Source organism: Narcine bancroftii, chromosome 1 (genome assembly GCF_036971445.1).
Source record: "Narcine bancroftii isolate sNarBan1 chromosome 1, sNarBan1.hap1, whole genome shotgun sequence".
In the NCBI taxonomy this organism is placed as follows: domain Eukaryota; kingdom Metazoa; phylum Chordata; class Chondrichthyes; order Torpediniformes; family Narcinidae; genus Narcine; species Narcine bancroftii.
This window is the reverse complement of record NC_091469.1, coordinates 101,814,237-101,836,416: the sequence shown is the minus strand read 5'-3', so window position 1 is coordinate 101,836,416 and position 22,180 is coordinate 101,814,237. Positions and strand designations below refer to the sequence as shown.

Genomic DNA, 22,180 nt, shown 5'->3' with positions numbered 1-22,180 from the left:
GGTGAACAATGCGAATAAGACGGGTTCAGTTGAGGAGGCAGTGGGCGCTGAGTCACAGCCGTCTTGCAGACCATGGACCCCCATAATCAGTCCGTCTGGATGATCACGACACCGGTGTGAGGGTCCCCACAGTACATGGCGCGGCGCGCTGAGCTCCAAACATTTGACGCCGCCGCCGCCCAGACGGTACTATTGGACGGCTGACGTAACCACGTTTTACCACTCCGTCCACGTCGCCTCGCGTTGCCATAGCGACGAGGACGCCTCGCCACGCTGGCGACTGGCCGCAGGTGAGGCAGGGTCCGGGGGAACTCTGATACAGCGATGATTAAGTCCGGCTGGCACTTCAGTCTCGGTGGCAACACTGAAATAAACACTTGCCAATGATATGCACCGATCAGGCGCAAGCAGCACATTTTTAGTTAGATTAGGACAGACGCGTGGGCCGAAGGGCCTGAACTTGCATGAGCTGAGCGGCATTTAGAATTTGTTATGATTGTGAGGGACGATGCAAGTCTGTGAAACAGGTCGGTGTCTGGTCTGCGATATGTTACACCTTTTAACCATTGCCCAATTGAATTTCAACATTTTATCTGTGTTACAATAAATTGGATAGTGTAGCGACGCTACATTCGCGGAAGCTCATTCCATCCAGCCACCCCTCTCTGAAGAAGTTTTCCCCCTCATGTTACTTCTAAGCTTTTGCCCTTTAACTCGTAACGCATGACCTCTTGTTTCATTCTCTCCTACTCTCAATGGACAAAGCTTATCCACATCGACTCTATCTACCCCTCTCATAATTTATCTTTTCCTCATTGCAAAGGGAATAGAGCAGAGGATTAAGGACGCACCCTTGAGATGCCCCTGTGTGGATAGTCAGTGAGGAGGAGGTAATGTTGGTGATTGGGGTTTGCTGTGGATTTAGTCGACGATTGAGTTGCAGAGAAACAATCTCTTCGATCCCTTAGTTTGATCATTGGTTTTGCTGCAGTCAATGATCAGTCTGACCTAGGTGCTCTTGTGGTCTTGGTAATCTAAATCAGAGTGGAAGACCAGCTAGAAAGTACCTGCTGTGACGATAGGCAAATTGAAGTGGGGCTAGATCCTTTCTGAGACAAAAGTTTGTTTACTCATTAACCAACCTCTCAAAGCACTTCACCATAGTAGATATAAGTGCCATCGCCAGGTAGTCATTGAGGCAGGTAACCTTGCTCTTCATGGCCACCATATGATGGATGACCTTTTAAAGCAGGTGGGACCTCAGAATGTAGCAACAAGAGGTTGAAAATGCCCTTTTGCATCATTAATCATGAAAGAAAGGATAGTGTACAATGTTCAAGTCAGGACACTGAAGTGAAGGGGAACCCGTGGCTGATTATGTTCCTAAGTCCATGGCTAGGCTTGTAATTTTTGGTGGTAGAGTTTTCAGAAGAGGGAGGTGCTGTCAATTTGAGGTTGCCTAATTACAATGGAAGGGGCTAACTGTCAGCAATGCAATCACAATGTGTTTTTTTTTTATTGAGGGCTGGACATTCAATTTATTGTTTGAGCAGACTTCTCTGACCTGGCTGGTGAGGAGCATCTTGGGTGTTGATGCCAATGGTGATTAATTGATCACACTCCCAACATAAACCTTATAGATAGATGACAGATACACGATTAGCATCAACTAATAATATATAGTCTATTTTACATCAAAAATAATTCATTCTATGGAAGGAGTTTTACTGCCTGCCTGCCATTGATTTTAATTTTGGTAAGGCTTCTTGACAAATACTGAATGCTCTTTTGTACTTGATAACTCTGTGTAGGCTTTGACCCTATCTGAAAATGAGTAGTTTTGGTAGAATCTAAAGGGAGCATCTTTGTCCAAATCATATAGAACATATCTGATCCTGCTGTACATCAAAACTGGGCTGGAATTTCAGATTTATTATTTTTTATCCTGCTGTATAACAAAACTGTACTGGAATGACAGATTTCAGATTTATTGTTAAAGTACATACCTGATATCACAAACAACCCTGAGATTTCCTTTTCCCGTGGGTGGAGCAGAATTATTAAAAATCAAATCTAGATATTACTATTACTAAAAAAAAATAAACTTATTTAAGGAAAATTTCCTTACCCTACTGAATCACGTTAAGAAGTCCCTATCTCAGTGATCCCCCATTTTTTTAGAATATTTTATTTTTGATTTTTTTACAAAGTGTACTTAATAAAGTATTCAATATCAGAATATATTAAAACTTTTTCTTTCAAACAACAACAAACAAAAATAAAACAGGTCCTTCCCACCCCCCCCCCCCCCCCCCCACCTCCATACATATGAACCACACACCATCAGAGCTCAAATATCTTTTAAATATATAGAATACATTTGGGAAATCACATTTAAATATATCTGGTAGTTGCATTTATGGTCTTTTTCCTTTTATATTACTGTATTTGGGCCCCTATGTGGTCCAGGAATGGCTTAACGATCTTTACAAAAGTCATATTTTTCTTTAAATTATAAATTATTTATGATTTTTTCCATAGGTATACAGCTGTTCATTTCCGCAGTCCATTGTCCTATAAGAAAGGAATCGGACTTCCAAGTGATCTCAATACATTTTCTTGCTACAGCCAGTGCTATTTTTATAAATGAGATTTGATATTTATTCAATGTGTTGCTTATTTCCATAATATTACCTAGTAGATATAGCTCTGGGTCACTGTGAAGACCCTTCCTGTTATCCTGGTTAATTTTTCTGTGATGTCTTGCCAAAATGGCCTCATTTCATGCATGACCATGTAGCATGTAAAAATGTTTCTGTCTCAGTCCCACATCTGAAACATATCTCTGATATTTCTGCTTTTGATCTATGTTATTTCTGTGGGGAAAGATATAATTAGTGTAAAAAATTATACTGAACCAATCCATATCTTGCATTTATAATTGTCCTTACACCAATCTGACCAGCTTCATTCTGAAATCACCACACCCAAGTCTGACTCCCATCTTTCTCTTGACCTCTGTAATCCTGGGTTTGCACTTTCACTCTGGAGAGCATAGTACATTTTGTTATAAATTTGGGTGTATTCCCTATCCAGACCGTTCATTCCGTTTTTCTAATTTCAGGTGAGGTCAACGTTGGTTCCCACCTTTTTCTTAAGAATGATTTTAGCTGGAGAAAACAGAAGAAGGTCCCATTGGCCACTCTGTATTTATGTTTTAATTGTTCGAAGGACATAAGAGTTCCTTCCATGTAGCAGTATTCAATACATCTTATACCTTTGTCATACCATGAATTTAATATTCTATTGTTGCATTCGTGCTAACAGAACAAATAATGAAACTGGCAGTCAACAGGTTCGTTCGCTGATTTATTACTTGGTTAGCCGAGGCTTTTTAACGACGCAACCTGTTCCTGTTGTTGGGAACTGGACTGGCAGCTATTCAGATTTTGCATGTGCAGGCTCTTTCCTTTGGGGAAAGGGGAAGATACCCGGCATCACCTTTGGTGCAGGCTGCTCCAACTGTGCGCGTTACAATTGGAGCCAGTTCACCTGTACACCAACCTGATTGGTCGCCACACAATCCTCTCCAGAACCAGCGATTTTGCCCCCAAAACCCAAGGTCTGAACTTTCTTTTGTTTCGGTGGCCTGCCTCTACACCCGGGTGCTTGCACTTCGAATGGCCTTTTCAAGTCCACGTGCTGGCTTCAATTGATCGATAGTGAACACCTCTTCTTAACCCCCAATGTCCAGCAGAAATGTAGACCCATTGTTTTTGCTACTCTGAATAGCCCTTCATATGGCCACTGCAGCGGTGGCCAGTGCATTACACTCCTGACAAGGACATACTCATAATCCTTTAAGTCTCTGGGAACAGAGGTCCATGCTCACCTGTGTCGGGAGGTGAGGATGGGTGCTAGATTACCCAGTCTCTCGCTTAGGGCCGCCATGCTGTCTGCCTCTTGTCCCCTTGGGGAGAGTAGGAACTCACTGGGGAGTTCCATAGACCAATTTGGCTGAAAAAGCTTGCAGGTTTTCTTTGGGTGCTGTGCAGAACCCGAGTAGGACCCAGGTAAGTTCATCCTTCCAATTTGGGCCTTTCAGCCTGCCATCAGAGTTAATTTCAGGTGCCAATGGAAACACTCCACTAGGCTGTTTGACTGTGTGATACAGCTGGGTGTCCAACAAGCTGGCTACGGCGGCCCACAAGCTTGACATGAACTGGGCCCCTCTGTCCGATGTGATGTGGGCTGGGATGCCAAAATGTGCTACCTAAGTTGTGACTAGGGCCCTGGCGCGGGGTTCGGTGGTAAAATCTGTGAGGGGAACTGCCTCTGGCCATCTGGCGAAATGGTCCACCATGGGGAGGAGATACTGTGTTCCCCGTGATACCGGCAGTGGCCCTACACTATTGACGTGGATGTGATCAAATCTGTGGGTTGTGGGTTGGATCTGCTGCAGGGGTATTTTGATGTGCCTCTGGACCTTGGCTGTCTGACACTGTGTGTATTTTCTTGCCCTGTTTTTTGAGGCCATGCCACATGATCTGACTGGATACCATGCAGACTGTGGTTCAGATCGAGGGGTACGCTAGGCCATGCACTGAGTCAAGCACACGCTGTCTTCAAGCTGCCAAATTTTTCCAGAGTTTTAAATAGAAAGGACCATTCCAAACAGTCAAATGCTTTTTCTGTGTCCAGGGACACTGTAATACTTGGATTCCATTCGAATTTTGCCATGTGTATTATATTAAATAATCTTCCTAGACTGTTTGAGGAATGTCTTCCTTTAACAAATCTTGATTAATCTGCATGTGTCAACACTTTCGCTACTATCTTGTAATCAGCATTTAACAGGAATATTGGTCTATATGACAAAGTTTTTAATAGGTCCCTTTTTTTTGTTAACACTAATAATTGCGGTTGAGAATCATTCTGGGAGGATCTGTGTTTCTACTGCTTGGTCCATAACATCCATTAACAAGGGCATTAATAATTCTTTGAATTGTCTGTAAAACTTTTGATTTATTAGCTTGTAGAGTGCCCGGGGAACTTTTTGATTTCTTCCCTTGCAAAGGGAGTGTCTAATTCTATCTTTTCTCTCTCTTCTAGTTTTGAAAGTTCAACATTCGACAAAAATTCTTCCATTTCATTTTTGTCTCCTAGTAATTCTGATTTGTATAATTTTGTGTAATGTTTAAATATGTCATTGATTTCCTTTTGTTTAAATGCTAGAGTCTCTCTCTCTCTCTGTTTTTATAGCATTTATCATTCTTGTTGACTCCTCTGTTTTAATCTGCCAAGATAAAATTTTATGTGCCCATTTGCCTAACTCATAGTATTGTTATTTTTAATATAGCTTTTTGTATTCTATATGTTTGTATTGTATTTTATTTTCCAGTAATCTGTATTCTTCTTGTAGTCCTGTTCTTTGATTTTTTTTTCTAATTCTATAATCTTTTTCTCCAAACTATTTACTTCTGCCTTATATTCTCTCTTAAGATCTTTTGTATAGGATATAATTTGTTCCCTCAAATATGCTTTCCTAAAAGCTATTGTTAGCAGACAGCTGATTTGTTTCACAAAATATTTCTTTCTGTCTCTTTATAAATTTGCAGATGTCTGTTTTTTTAAGTAGAATGGTATTAAGATGCTATCTGCATACATTTTTTTAATTTCATTATTGCAATAGTTAGTGTTTGTGGTGAGTGGTCTGATAGAAGCCTCACTAGATATTCTGTTTTTAATCATTCTACTTTCTAACTGGACAGACATTAAAAATAAATTAATCCTTGTATGTGAATCATGTACCTTTGAGTAAATGGAATAGTCTCTCTCTGTGGGATTTAATTGCCTCCATATATTGATAAGATTTAGATCCTTTGTGTATGAAATTGTGGGTTTTTTTTGCTGCTTTCATCCTCATTACTGTTCTTGCAGAATTATCTAGTATTGGATACATGCAAAAATTAAAATCTCCAACCAATATTTTTTGTCTTCCCTCTGCTTTTTTAAAGAAGATATCCTTCATAAAGACTTCATCATCATAATTTGGAGATAAATATTCATTAATGTCCATGCTTCTCCTTAAACTTTACAATGTGCCATTACATATCTTCTGGCTTGATCAATTGAAGTGTCTTCTATTAGCACTGGTGTATTTATATTAATTAGAATTGCTACCCCTCTTGCCCTTGAACCAAAGGAAAACAATATTATTTGTCTTACCCCTCCTCTTTTTAATTTATCATGTTCCAATTTTGTAAAATGTTTTTCCTGCAAAAAGATTATATCCGCTTTTAATTTCTTTAGGTATGTCAAGACCCTTTTTACTGGTCCGTTTATCCCATTAATATTAAGATTATAAACTTTGGTGTTTTATCCATATCATTTTTCAAACAATTATTTGTATAACAATAAAATCTTTCCAATTAAAAAAAAATACTGTAACATTTCCCTTTTAAGAAGCATTTCTCTTTTCATTTCACTTGTAAGAAACCTTTCCCTTTTAAGAAGCATTTCCCTTTTAAGAAACATGCACATTTCTCCTTTAAGAAAAACACACATCCCTAGCTCTGATGGTGACGTTAGCAATCGGATCTTGAAGCCCACGAAAAAATCCCGCAGAATCTTCTGAAAAAGAAGAACCCCCTCCCTTTAGCGCCATCTTTTAAAATCATTCCTCTCCTGGTGCTATTTTCCCCCTTAAATCAGAATTCCCACCCTACTACTTTCTTCACCACTTTTCTTTCTTTTCGGAGCTCGCCATGTAAATTACTATTTTTCTTTTAGCAGTAAAAACAAGATGGTTCAGGACTACTGAATTTAAAAAAAAATGTCTTTCAATTAGTCCTGTTTTAAAATGGGTTTTTCAGTCTTCTTATCTGGTGACTTTAATCGTTCCTTAACTTTCTTAAAAATTCTTCCACTTCTTTGTTCTTGAAAATTTGTCGATTATCTTCTGAGACATCTACCCTCAACATCACTGGGAAATGTAATTGAATATATAAAGTTTTAGATCGTAGTTGTCTCTTTACTTAATCAAATTCCTTTCTTTGTTTGACCAAGGCAGGGCTAAAGTCCTGAAAAAACATCACTTTTGCATTGCCCACCACTAATGGGCCATTTTTATTTTTTGAATATTCGCATGCTACTCCCAAGATCACTTCCCTCTCCAGGTAACTTAAAAGTTTTACCAGGACTGGTCGTGATCACTGTTCACCAGTTCTTTTGGGTCCGAGGATCCAATGAGCTCTTTCAATTTGCAGCTTTGCATTTAACATGTTTTGTCCCAGCATTTGTGAGATCCATGTTTCAAAGAAGCTCACCGCGTCTTTCCCCTCAATTTTTTTTCTCAGTCCATTGATTCTTACATTGTTACATCTGCTGAAATTTTCCATATGATCAATCTTGTCCATCAATTTTTTTCTGTGTCCCATGTTTTTGCTTTTTCTTCTTGAGCCTTTAGCCTGTCTTTTGTTTTGTCTAGTTCAGCCTCCACTTGAGTCATACATTCTGTTAAATCTTCCACGATTTCTTTTATTTCTGATATCTTTTCCGATATGTTTCATTGCCGATTCATTCAACACTCGTGAAATGAGTGCAGGAAGTTTCCATCTTGTTTAAGATGGTGGCTATATTTTGGCTGACCCCTCCAGCTTTGCTGGGTTCAACCAGTCCCAGGGCCCTCATCAGGCTTTAACTCAATGTTCTTGGTTAAACTGTTGCTTCTTCAGTTTTTGTTTTTGGTTGCCTTGGTCATTTAGCACTAGTTTTATCCATTTTTGAAGATAAAACTTTGGGTTTTGAGCTTTCAGACTATCTTTTTAATACTTTTTATGGAGAGCTCTTTCAAAACACCTGCTCAGATCTTTAGCATGGCCACTCAGATCCTTCCTTCTTTCAATGACCTTAATTGGACGTGTTAATATTATTGAAATGAATATCTTGCTTAAATTCTTATATATTTTTCAAGCTGTACAAGTTTTGTTCCCAAATCATTTTTTGATTCACTAAATTCTTGTATCTCTTAATTGGAAAAATTAGCTTCCCTGACTCAAAAAAAAATTCCTTCAAAATATTTAAAAAAAATGAGGGTTTAGCAGTACCTAATTTTAGACTTTATTACTGGGCAGTGATTATTATCATAATGAATGCCAAGGTGCTTCAAGATGGATTGATTTAGAGATGAAATCCACTGAAAGGCATTCTCTCCTTTCGATACTTGGAGTAGATGTGCTTTTATTTGGCTTCCAAGTTAACTGATAATTTTGTAGATAGACATAATATGAGAATTTGGTTTCAATTTAGAAAACATTTTGGTTACTATAGATTTTTATTAATTAGCCCATTTTATATAATTCCTTTTTTTAAAAAACCCTTGGTCCAAGATATCGGTTATACTTAATGGTCAAGTTTAGGTATCGAGTCTTTTTTAGATTTATATATTGACCAAAATCTTGCTTCTTTTGAATAAATATCTATTAAATTTACAATACCTAAACATAATTTTTTCATTATAGATTAAGAGCTTATTAAATTCTTTAAAATTGAAGCTTCTCCAGGACTTAGATCTTAATCTTATTTGGGAAATATATAATTTTAAACCTTTCAGCCCTTTATGAATTACTTTTAATTTCTAGAGATAGTTCCCTGGGTGGTATTAAGAAATTATGTGAACAAGACTTTCAACAACCATTGCTGAAACTACATGTAATTCTATTTTGAAACGTGTTGATTCATTTTCTCTTTGTGCTAGACATACATTAATACAATTTAAAATGGTCCATCGGGCACACTTTTTCAAAGTTCAGCTAGCTAAATGTTATCCTAACATCTCTTCTAAATGTGATAAATATGTAACTGAGGAAGGTGCTTTGTATCATGTGTTTTGGTTATCCCTTTCTCTCTTTAATTTCTGGGAAGGGGTATTTCGCACTTTATAATTAGTTCATGATATTTACTTGATTCCTAGCCCTTTTTTCACTATCTCTGGAGTGACTGGGCCAATGGATTTAACAGTTACTTCATCACAATACCATGTAGAGGTTTTTACTTCCCTAATTGCTAGAAGGGCCATTTTGCTGAGATGGAAAGGCGCTACCTCTGCCACTCATACGCAATGGTTGTTGGATGTGATGACGTCTTTCTCTAGAAATAAACTAGGTGTTCTACTACTGCAATGAATTTTAATTTTCTTTCACTTTGGGGTTTTTTTCTCAATTATTTTCAAAACATAGATTAATTATTTTTGATTTTTTTAATCTCATTGTTATTATTATTATTAAGTAGAGGACTCCTTAACTTTACCAGCAGCCCCTATAAGGTTTAGCTTAGAAATATATATATTTTTTCTTTCTCTCCTTTTCTTCCATTTTAATAACATGGGTTCATATGTACTTTGTTTAGTTATTTGATGTTTGTAATTTGATATTCATTTACTTGATCATTATTACCATATGTACCTATGTAATTTGCATATGTTAAAACCAAAAAAAAGAATTGCTAAAGTAAAATATGGTGTTATTGTCGTACTGAGCTACACATTCGTAGGTGTAAAGTGAGTAGAGCAGGAGGCTAGGAAAACAGCCCTGTGGTGCCCCGGTACTGATGAAGATTATGGAGGAGATGCTATTACCAATCTTCACTGATTGTGGCCTGAAGATGAGGAAATCCATGATCCAATTATACAGTGGGGTATTAACTCCCAGGTCTTGGAGTTTGCTGATCAGTTTTGAGGGGATGATAGTGTTAAATGCTGAACTGCACTCGATAAAGAGCATTCTGATGTATGCATCTTGGCTGTTGGAGCATCTTTTTGTAGTGAATAGATTTTCAGATGTTAGGACCAATATTTTTTGATAGATGCTATGATCAATAGTTTGCAGTTGTTTGTTTGATGCTTTCTGTGACTGTGGGGCCTTGAGAAGGAGCTTAAAATAATGATCTACAGTAAAAGCCTTGGTTTCTGGTATCTGCAGTGCCCTCCATAATGTTTGGAACAAAGACACTTTTTTCCTTTATTTACCCCTATACTCCACTGTTTTAAATTTGTCATCAAACAATTCATGTGATTAAAATACACATTCCAGATTTTAGTCAAGGTTATTTGTATAAATTTTGGTTTTGATCATGTAAAAATTACAGCACTTTTTATACATAGATGACCCATTTCAGGGCACCATAATGTTTTGGACATATGGCTTCACAGGTGTTTTGTGATTACTCAGGTATGGTTAATTGCTTAATTGGGATTGCTTCTGAGCTTTTGATCACCTTTGGAGTCTGTAGTTGCTATTTTTCAACATGAGGACCAGAGTTGTCCCAATGAAAGTCAAAGAAGCCATTTTGAGGCTGAAAAACAAGAATAAAACAGTAAGAGACATCCCAAAATGCCTGTCTGACAGATCAGAAACACTCTTCAGGAGGCAGTTGTGGATGTGTCAATGATCACTGTCCGCAGAAGACTTCATGAATAGAAATACAGACAAGATGTATTAGTTAGCCACAGAAACAGGATGGCCAGATTACAGTTTGCCAAGAAATTTTCCAGAATACTGGAAAAAAAGTCTTGTGGATAGATAAGACCAAGATTAACCTGTATCAGAATGATGGCAAGAGCAAAATGTGAAGGCATAAAGGAACTCCCCAAGATCCAAAGCATACTACCACATCTGTGAAACATGGTTATGGAGGTATTATGACCTGGGCACGTACGGCTGCCACAGGTTCTGGTGCACTTATCTTTATTGATGATGAAACTGCTGTTGGCAGCACCAAAATGAATTCTGAGGTGTATAGAAGCATCTTATCTGCTCAAGTTTGAGTAAATGCCTCCAAATTCATTAGATGACTCTTCATCCTACAGCAAGACAATGATTCCAAACATACTGCTAAATTAACAAAAGAGTATTTCAAAGCTAAAAACTGGAAAATTTTTGAATAGCCAAGTCAGTCACCTGATCTGAATCCATTTGGGCATGCCTTTCATATGCTGAAGAGAAAATTTAAGGGGATACGCCCGTGAAATAAGCAGGAACTGAAGATGGCTGCAGTAGGGGCCTTGCAGAGCATCATCAGAAAAGATACTCAGCACCTGGTGATGTCTATGAATCACAGACTTTAAGCAGTCATGCATGCAAGGGATATGCAACAAAGTACTAAACATAATTACTTTAATAAATATATAATTGCTAAGTCCCAAATATTATGGTTCCCTGAAATGAGGGGACTATGTATAAAAAGTGATGTAATTTCTATATGGTCAAACCAAAATATATACACATAACCTTGAATAAAATCTGGAATGTGCACTCTAATCACATGTGAAATGTTTGATTACTAATTTAAAACTGTGGAGCAGTAAGGGAAAAAAGTGTCTATTTCCCAAACATTATGGAGGTCACTATGGCAGCTGATAGATGCTGAATAAGTGTATTTTCCAGATGCTTGAGACTTTTACAATGCCTAACTAATACACCTGCATGAAGAATAAACAGTTTAAAACACAAAAAATCTATACTGTACTTACACTGAACAGACTTTGCTTGCAAGAATATATAAACCCGAAAGCATTTTACTTCATTTTCAGTCGCATGCGGAAGGCGGAGATTAGAGGAGAGGGGAATATGTGATTGGTGGTGGAAATGGTGGAGGAAGATGCGGACTAGAGGGGCCATAATAGCCTGTTTCCGTACTGTAATTGTTATATGGTTATATGTGGAGCTGGTGGGTTGGTATTTGAGGACAAGAGGAATCCTGTCCTTGTTGTGCATAGGGGTGAAGGGAGACAGGGCAGGTGTGCAGGTAATGTAGGATATGCAGGTGATATACATGGGTATCTGCATGGCCCAAACTTTGTCTGCCTTTTGTTGGCTATGTCATGCAATCTATGGTACAAGCTGCACAGGCAAGGTCCCTCAACCCTTCCTCCACTACATCAATGACTACTTTGGTGCCGCCTCATGTTCCCGTGATGAGTTTGTTGACTTCATCCACTTTATGCCAAATTCCACCACGACCTCATATTCACTTGGTCCATCTCTAGCAACACTTCCCTTTCGTCGATCTCTCCATTTCTATCTCAGGAAACAAACTCTCAACGGACATCTTCTATAAACCCAACTCCCACAGCTACCTTGACTACACCTCTTCCCATAAGGATTCCATTCCATTCTCTCAATTCCTCTGTCTCCATTGCATCTGCACCCAGGGTGGGGACTTCCATGCCAGATCATAAGTGATGTTCTCCTTCTTCAAATAGCGTGGCTTTTCCTTTACCACCATCTACTTGGTGCTCACCCACATATTCTCCAATACCCACACATCTGCTCTGGCCCCCTCCGCCAGTCTCAGTGGGTTAGTATTGTACAATCAATATCACTCCTTCATAATATTACTTACTCCATATGAAAATGGAAGATGCAGGAAAAGCAGTGTGAGCCACTGGGTCCCCAGAAGATAATATTTTGCTCCAGATTCCAGCCTGGTTGAAATGTATGCCCTTGGAAGTGTCATAATTATGCTCCAGATTCCAGCCTGGTTGAAATGTATGCCCTTGGAAGTGTCATAATTTATGCTGTATGAACAGCATAACTGTGAGACAGTGCATAGACTGACTGTGGAAAAGGTACTCACTTGAGATGTTTAGTTACCACCCTTCATAGATTTTACATCTCTTGCACATTGACAACTTGTATCTCACTATGAGTAATTAAGTATATTGCCCTAGCACTCTTGTAGTTCACTGTAAATACTGGTGTTGCTGAGGAAAATACTTGAAAATTGAAGGGTTATTTTACTCAGAATTTTGTAACTGAACTTGCTTTTTGATCCCACAGATCCGTGAGGATGACTATGAATATTGACAAGAGCAATGTTCTGACAGATTCTCTGTATAGTTCAGACTTGCTCCCCACAGGCACAATCGGAGACTCAAAAAAAGGTATGTATCAGAAATGATGGAGCTAATTGCATTTGCCCTCAGTGATATGAATTTAATAAAATCAGGTGTGGACATTATAGGAACATTTTACACAGCTATTGGAGACCCTTGGTGAAGAGTGTATGGTTACAATCTTAAGTTAGGCCTGGTGAACATAGGCCTGACACAAGACTGACATAAAACAAACTGTTTTCAGATAAAATCCTGGATGAGAAACATTAACTGTTCTTCTTTCCTCAGTTGTGTTCTGACCTTCTAGATCAGTGGTTCTCAACCTTCTTCTTTCCCCCCACATACCACTTTAAGTAATCCCTATGCCATCTGTGCTCTGTGATTAGTAAGGGATTGCTTAAGGTGGTATGTGAGTGGAAAGGGAAGGGTGAGAATCACTGCTCTAGACCCAATTGTTACTGAAATATTTTGCTTGAGAAAAATTGTTATTGGCCCATTTCCTTTGGAGTTATGAAACTGTGCTCATAATAAGTCAATGAGGTACAATCAAAACAGTGGTTTTCAAACTTTTTCTTTCCACCCACATTCCACCTTAAACAATCCCTTACTAATCACAGAGCACCTATGGCATAGGGAATACTTAAAGTGGTATGTGAGTGGAAAGAAAAAGGTTGAGAACCACTGTTCCAGGTGTTTCTAGCAATTTTTTAATTTTAAATTTCCAGAATCTCAGCTTTAGATTTTCCTGCTCAAGAGCAGGAACAGAACTTCATACACAAAGTCAGATACAAGTTTTCACACTTTTCATAATCATCAACCATGTTGCTAACAGTTTGCAGCCCCTTGATGGTCCACTGCTGTGCTCTCCTTCACTCTAGAGTAATCTCCCAGGCATGACTGGTCCACTGCTCTCCTAGATTCTGTAACCCCTCAAAGTATGCTGCCCAGCACAGACGCCTCCATCTTGGGCACAGAATTCTGTAGTTGCTGGATTTTTAAAAATATTGTCTACTCCTCTAACAGGCCATTTAAAGCCTGTACGGAGCCTGTGCAGCAGGTCTGGTAGCGCTGCCATTTTTCATAAATTGATAATTCACCTGAGACTTGTGATTTATTGGAATCTTCTTTCAAATACAGTAAAAGTCCTAAAATCTAAACTGCTTGGGGATTGGGTTGGTCTGGATTTTTGGATTTTCCAGATTCTCAGAAAAATTCAAATTTAAGGAGAATAAAGAAGAGATGACAGGTAAATTTTGAAAGTTTATTAACTAAACATTTTCATAGAAAACACAAAGTACAAAAATAACAAAAAAATATTTATTCATTCATTTCTATGACTTCTGTCCACCTGTGGCACTTATACATGCATGTAGCCACACAAAAGCACAATAAATTAAAGAAGTATGAGAGTTTTCGAGAAGTCCGGATTCTTGGATAGTCTGCTTTTGTGGCATCTGGATTTTTGGACTTCTACTATAAGAAAGTCAAAGACTCACAGTGACTTCTGACAAGAACGATTTAACATTTCACTGTTAAATTGGATTACTGATTGATTCAGTGTGAAAAAGATTGAGAAAGTGAGAAAAAAGGCATTGAAGCATGGTGACACTTGGTGAGCTGGTCCCAGCAGATAATCTCCTTTCACACTCTGTATTCACTTTACTCTTCTATCCTTACACTCTAGCACTTTTAAAAGCAAGTGATATTTCTCTGTAACTCTGCATTTTTGTATTGTGTCTGACTTGTACTATGTATGAGTTGCCTACTAGTCTGCTCGCAAAAGTTTTTTCACTGGATTTTCAGTGCATGTGACAATAAATGAACTTGAATTTGAATTTGAAATAGCAAAATCTAATTGCCATTGGAAGTTTTAATAACTGGAGGTTTGAATGCCGTGTTGTTTCATAGTACTTTGGTACTAATCCCGATGCCTTTCATGGTATCAATAAATAAGTTGGATTCAAATGTTTGGCTGATGATTGAGAAGTTTGCAGATACTTCTGAAAATGGCAATGTAGTTGAAAGTGAGGAATCAATCAGTGGGCAACCATTGGAAGAAGTTTAGTCTAAAAGCTATGGACCAAACCCTGGGAAATTCAGTTACCTGGATGAAAGGGAAACAACTTATCAATGACATATCTCTGAGTTGAAAATTACTGTTTTCAAATATACAGCATTGTTTAAGGCTAAGAAATCAATATGACATTCAAAATGTCCTGTGTTCTTACACAAACATGATAGCAATTAGCAAGCTGCGTGGTAGTTATAACTTTATGCAAGCAATTACAAATCAGGTGTAAAATAGATCAATCAGCAATTCCAGAACAAAACAAGACAATTACCAGTCAAATGAGTTTCTTGTAAAAAAGCAATATCCACTCCTAATTTCTTAATAGAAGACAATATTTTCTTCCTTTTTATTTTTCTGTTAATCCCATTAATATTAAAACTTATAATATTAATTGCCTTATTCATTTTTCCTTATTTTTAAAATAATTTGGACCTGAGCATCACCATCTGCCATCCAAAAACATTAAAATAGTTTAAATTAAATACAACAAATTTAATTATTGAAAAAAAGAACAAAAATCCCCACCTTATAAGTACTGTAAAAATTAGCTCTATCTCTCTCCATTTTATGGGTCATGACAAAGCCACAAAAGCACAGGCCAGAAATCAACTTAACACATCCCCCATCTCCCGCATGAATAAAACTTGATTTAATCAATCAAAACATCAATTCCATCTAACATAAGAATAAATAGTATCATATCAATTCTTCATCCATCAAAAAATTAAAAAATCAGTATATTAAATTCATTGCAACAAATCAGTGCCTTCTGTTTCTTGAGCTTTAGACAAACTCTGAGCAGATTCATCAACTTGAACAAAATTTGTAAAAAAAACATTCTGTTGACCTGATACAAAAATTTTCAAAGCAGCAGGATAACACAACACAAATCTGTAACCTCTCTTAACTGGGTTAAATTTTTTCCTTTTCATTAACAAAGTTTGACTCAAATCTGAATAAAAGAAAATTTTATCCCCTTCATATTTCAAAGGTCCATGTTCCTTAGCCCTTTTCATCACCAAACCCAGAAGCCTCTCTCTATGCTGATAATTCAAATATCTGGTTCGGACCCGGCTTTGGTCTTAAAGCTCTATGGGCTCTTTCAATTAAAATCTTGTCTTCAAAATGTTCCTCTCCAAATATCTTCAGTATCCATTCTTCAAAAAAGCAAATCACATCTCCTTCTTTGGCTTCAGATAATCCCACTATTTTAACATTATTTCTTCTGCTATAATTCTAAAATATCAATTTTCTCCAATAGTTTTTCATTCGAGATTAAACTAGTAATCGAATCTTCAGATACATTAGATCTATCTTCAATACGCTGCATATCCACTTGAACATCTTGATTCTTATTTTCCAACATTCATTCTTTGTTTAACGTTATTCATCACTTTCAATGTACTATTTATTTTTACATGTCAAATCTGTTTTAACTTGCATCAATTCTTCTGATAGCAATTTAAAATTATTTTTCAAAGTAATTATAATTTGAACTTCATCAATTTTAGATTCAATCTTACTTATTTCTTTCTTAAAAGTATTTGTTTTCCCCTCTGGTCTGTTTCTTTTCTGAACTCGAAGTATCTTCACTTTCATACCCTTCTGAAGCTTCCTCCACTGAGCTTGTGTCTCCTTCATGCCCTGAAGTTGATATGCCACACTGTCCCTTTAAGAGACTCTGAATATTTTTCTCAGCCTGCTTTTCTATTGCACTGCGCATGCCCCACTTCTCGTGCAAGTGTGAGGCACTTTCAAGTTTCCCTCAGGCGCCATCTTTGCAGTTCGACGCGAAGAGAGCTCTGGAGGAAGGTCCCTCACCTGGCTATTCGCTGGCGGATCCAGAAAGTACCTTAGTGGCCTGCTTCGTCACTAGGGTAGGCCCAGTTTCATTTTTCTTCTTCTCTTCCAACTTTTTAGTAGGAGTTAGTTTAGAATTTTTTCTTTCTTAGGTGACATCTTAAAAATTTAGTTACATGCTTTATACTAATTTTAAGATATTTTACTCTTAAAAAAAACTTTTCTAAATAAGTACTTTTTTTACTAATCCTACAGGAGTCATGAGGTTGTGTATCATCCCTCATGGCATCATGTGATGTCCCCAGCACGACAATTACCAATGATACTTGTAAATTCATCTTCTCATAATCAGAATCAGTATCAGAATTTATGGTCATGAACATGTCACAAAATTTGTTTTGCGGCAACATAACAAAATACAACTATTTCTTTCAACCTCCTTACCAAATAAATAAAAACAGTGCAAGAGAAAGAAAAAGACAAAGTAAGGCAGTGTCTGTGGTTTTATAGCGAGGTTGCTATGGCTACAGGTAGGTTATAGCTCTCGGTTATAGCCTTAAGGCTGTAGCTCGAATCTGCAGGAGAAGAAAGACACACACACCAATAGAGTGTATTCGACACTGAGTTTAATCAGTGGCAGCTTCTCCTTTTATAGTCAGCTTGGCCATGTCACCACCAGGGTGAGGCTTGAGTCAGCCGGCTGCCGATTTGTTACCTCGGATGCCCAGGCCCGGCCATGATTGGCCAGTTTCACTGCTCTGCTGGCAGCCTATGGAAATGGGCATTTTAGCCTGCACAATATATTGCCGATCGCCGGGTTTGACTGCCATTTCCTGTGTCAGCCCGAGGCGTGGGCCGCAGGCTGCTACAGTTTATTGATTATTCAGGAATCTGATGACAAAGGGGAAGAAGCTGTCCTTGAGCTGCTGTGTGCTCATCTTAAGGCTCCTGTACCTTTTTCCTTGATGGTAGCGAGTGAAGGGAGCATGGCCTGGTTGGTGGGAGTTCTTGAGGACAGAGGCTGCTTTCTGTTTTTTTCTTTTGTTTAACTTTTTGCTTTTTTATATATATAAAATACCCCACCTAACCTACTCTATTAAAAAAAGAAAAATAGCAAAATAAAACATCTGAGCAGCTTATCCTGTGGGTTACATATACTTTGTAGTTTTTGATTCATACCGTGAGTCAAAAAACAAATGCAGGACTATATCTCATCTGGAATAGTGAGTACATCTAATCACATTAAAAACATTTACATCAAATGAAAATAAGACATAAAAGGTCACAATATATCTTCAAATTTCACTAATGAATCAAATACATGGTACATAATTAAAAAAAAAACTTAAACAGGACATAATATGAGAGAACCAAAGAAACACTGTTGGAGGTCTAGAGTCTTTCTATTTGCATAAGATGGCTCTTCCAGCCAACTATGTAGAGAAGGCCATAGCCCATTGTGCAGATACAGAAAAATTCCCTTTGTCTAATTCAATAACCCCAAAAAGAGCAGTTATTGGATTGGGTCATAGCTCCACCTGAAATAGAGTTGAAAAGGTATTAAAAATTTATTTCCAATAGATTTCTAAGGATGGACAAAACCAAAACATAGGAGTCAATGTAGCAATATCACAATCAGTTACAAGTAGGATTAATATTAGAAAAGGTACAAGCCAACTTATCTTTGGACATGTGAATACAATGCACCACTTTGAATTGGATTAATGCATGTTGGGCACATATTGAAGATGTATTCACCAGTTTAAGAATCTTGTCCCATAGATCCTCCAATAAGGGTCTTGCAAGTTCAAATTTCCAAGCTTTTTAAATCTTATCGTGAAATACTGAATGTAATTTCAATAATCTATCATATATAATTCCAATCCTTTCTGAGAAGGAGTCAATTGAAAAATATTATGAACTAGATCAGGTGAAAATACGAATCTGTAAATTCTAATAAAATGAAAATTTGATGTCATATTTACTTGCCAACTGTTCAAAAGGCATTAATAAACCTTCCCTAAATACATTTGCAAAACAAGTAAAATCTTTGATTTTCCATATCAATACCTGTCAGGTGTGGTGGCCTCGTTGAGGTGGTGATAGTCATCACATGGCCTCCAACCTCCTGCTGCCTTCAGTACCATGTATAGGGGGAGTCCAGGGGCTGTCAGAATGCCCCACTACCCCCAGCTTGTCCAATTTTTTAAACTCACCCTTGCCAAGGGTGAACTTCTCTGTGAGGGGGGGGGGCGGGGCGAGGCAGCACACCCTGGCATGGAGCAGTGAGGATGTGCTTACCTTATTTTTTGATGGATGAATAAATGATATGATATTATCTATTCTTATGTTAGATGGAATTGATGTGCTTACCCTGTGTTTCGGCTCAGCAGTGGAAAACTGTCGCACCACTGTAATGGTAATGATCATGTTTGATTAGACTTGGCTGCCAGCAGGGGGCTGACACACAGTATGTTGATCTGTATTGGAGGCTTTCAGCCTCATGGCATACTTCATGGTGCTGTTTACATCAACTTTAAAGTAAAGCATCTTTTCCTTCATCCATTTATTGTCTAAGAACTCACATATGAATGCAAGATAAAAAATTGTGCCAGAAGTGGGATGAAGGAAATTAGAAGGAAATACTTTAAAAGAAAAATCTAAAATCAGCAACTGATCAGTGAAGAGAAGCTAACAAAGAGAAAACTGGAAGGATTACATCCACCAGTGAAACTTTAGCTGACAGATAATGTGGCTGAAAATTTGAACAGATTGAAGCAGCATTTTGGGTTGTATTTAGTGGCAGTCGGAGCTGATGAGAAAAGTGATAAAGTGAAAGCGTCAGTTTTCTTACATGTTGTAGGTGATGAAGCTCTTGAGGTGTATAATAACTTCACATTTGCTGCTGAAGGAGACAAAATGAAACTGGAAAAAACTAATGGAACAGTTTGAAGCATACTGCATACAGATTTTTCACGTGTATAGAAAACGAAAGAAAATGTTGATCAGCATGTGACTGAATTGGGAAACAGAAGCAAAATGTGTGAATTTGGTGGACTGACTGACTTGCTGATAAAAGACAGACTTGTGTGTGGTATTCCAGATAATAGTCTAAGGGAAAGACTACTAAGAGAGCAAAATCTAGATCTGGAAAAAGCCATAGCACTCTCTGTAGAGCTGCAGAAACTGTAAAAACGCATGCAAAAGAGCAGTTCAGTGAAACTAGCTGCAATGTGGATGCAGTGAGCAAGAAAAGATATAAACTGTTTAACAAAAAGTGCACCAAAGTGGAAAGAGGTGTGGCCAGCAAACAAAAATGAAAGGGACAATCGAAAGCCATGTCGTCAATGTGGTACACAACACATACCAAGAAATTATCCAGTATATGATAAAACATACAATATGTGCAACAAAAGCAATCATTATGACTGTTGATGTAGGAACCAAATGCAACAAAGTGAGGTTCATGCAGTAGGTGAAAAGGAGATAGAGAAATTCTATGTAGACGTTGTGACTGAAAACAATAAAGAAAACAGAGACTGAATGTTGCAATTAAAAGTGAATGAAATATAAATTTCAGTTAAATTGGATACTGGAGCACAAATTAATGTAATATCAGAGACTAATTTTAAGAAGATTAGACTGAGACCAAAGATGTATGGAACAAAAGTGAAGGTGACATGATATACAGGTATCGGTATACCAGTGCAAGGAGAATGCATGGTCAAAGTGAAACACAAGGACAAAGAGCACATGCTAGCATTCATCATGATACCAAAGGATGTACAGGCCATACTAGGTTTAACAGCCTGTAAGAAACTGAACCTGGTAAAAAGAGTCCTCGTTGTGGAAAGTGAAGGAGAGACAGTCTATGATGGGCTCATGAAGGAGTACAATAACCTATTTCAGGGTCTAGGCTGCCTTCCAGAAGAACACACGATCAGAGTGGATAAATGTGTGACACCGATAATACATCCCATGCAGAAAAGTTCAATTTGCGCTTCAAAAGCAACTAAAGGCAGAGTTGGACAGGATGGAAAGCTTGAACGTGATTCAGAAGATAGACAAGCCAACGGAGTGAGTGAGTTCACTCATTGTTGTGAACAAAAAGAATGGAAAGCTTTGAACTTGCTTGGATCTAAGAGATCTAAACAGAGCAATAAAGAGAGAACACTTTAAGCTTTCGACATGCGAAGAAATCATGTCACAATTTGCAAATGCAAAGTTTTTCAGCAAGTTAGATGCATCATCAGGATTTTGGCAGTTGAAAATGGATGAAGCAAGTTCAAGACTGTGCATGTTCAATAGTACATTTGGCAGATACAGATTCCTAAGGTTACCATTTGGAATTGTCTCAGGTCCTGAAGTGTATCACAAAACTATCCATATGGTCTATGGTCTATGAGCACCTGGATAGAGTTGATACCTCAATGGATGATATCATAGTATGGGGAACTACGAGAATGGAGCATGATGAGAGACTAAGGAAAGCAAACCTGAAGCTGAATAGAGAGAAATGCCAGCTTGGGGTGACAGAACTAAAATTTGTAGGAGATATTATTGGCAGTGAGGGCACCAGACCAAATCCCAGAAAGGTGTCTGCTAATGGGAACATGCCAAGGACACAATGCAAAAAGGACGAACAGAAGTTTAATGGAATGGTCAACTATATGGGTAAATTCACATCTAACCTCTCAGAAAAGATGGCTCCATTGCGAAGACTAACACAAAAGAACATTGAATGGGAGTGGAACCATGAGCAAGAAAAGTAATGGAGTGAACTAAAGAAACTGCTCACAGAGGAACCAGTTCTGAGGTTTTATGACCTAGTGAGATATCATCAAGATATCATCAGACATAGTGGACTCAATGCAGTTCTTCTGCAAAAATATGATGACTGGCAACCCATTGCATATGCATCACACTCAATGACAGATGTGGAGATGCAATACACTCAAATTGAAAAGGAGCTGCTCAGCATCACATACACCGGTGAAAGATTTCATCAGTTTGTGTCAGGAGAAGCAATCAGTGTAGAGACTGACACTGCATTGTTCCAAAAGCCATTAAATGAATGTCAACTGAGAATACGAAGAATGGTGATTAGACTCCAATGCTATATGCTGAATGTAGCGTACATTCTGGGCAAACTAATGTACACAGCAGACACGCTGTCTAGAGTTGTTGACATAAGAGAGCCCGCAAACACCAAAATGGATGAAGACGTGAATGCTTTCGTGAACATGATCAGAAGTGCACAAGTATTAGATACAAAATGGACCTCATAAAGTCAAACAAAGATGAAACACTGAGACAACTGAGAAAAAATCTTGGATGAATGGCCAAACATGAAGCAGGACTGCTCACCTGATCTTTCAGAGTATTAGCACTGCAGGGTGGAACTATCATTGGTT

General features: G+C 38.0%; 1 protein-coding gene across 1 annotated transcript in view; it reads left to right on the top strand.

Moving 5' to 3' along the window:
• Positions 1–249: 249 nt before the first annotated feature.
• LOC138741288 (uncharacterized) overlaps positions 250–22,180 on the top strand; it is a 72,380-nt gene continuing 50,449 nt past the window's right edge. The window contains exons 1-2 of the transcript XR_011343459.1: positions 250–290; positions 12,840–12,943. The gene's annotated coding sequence lies outside the window, so the exon portion shown is untranslated. The remainder of the gene's footprint in view (positions 291–12,839; positions 12,944–22,180) is intronic.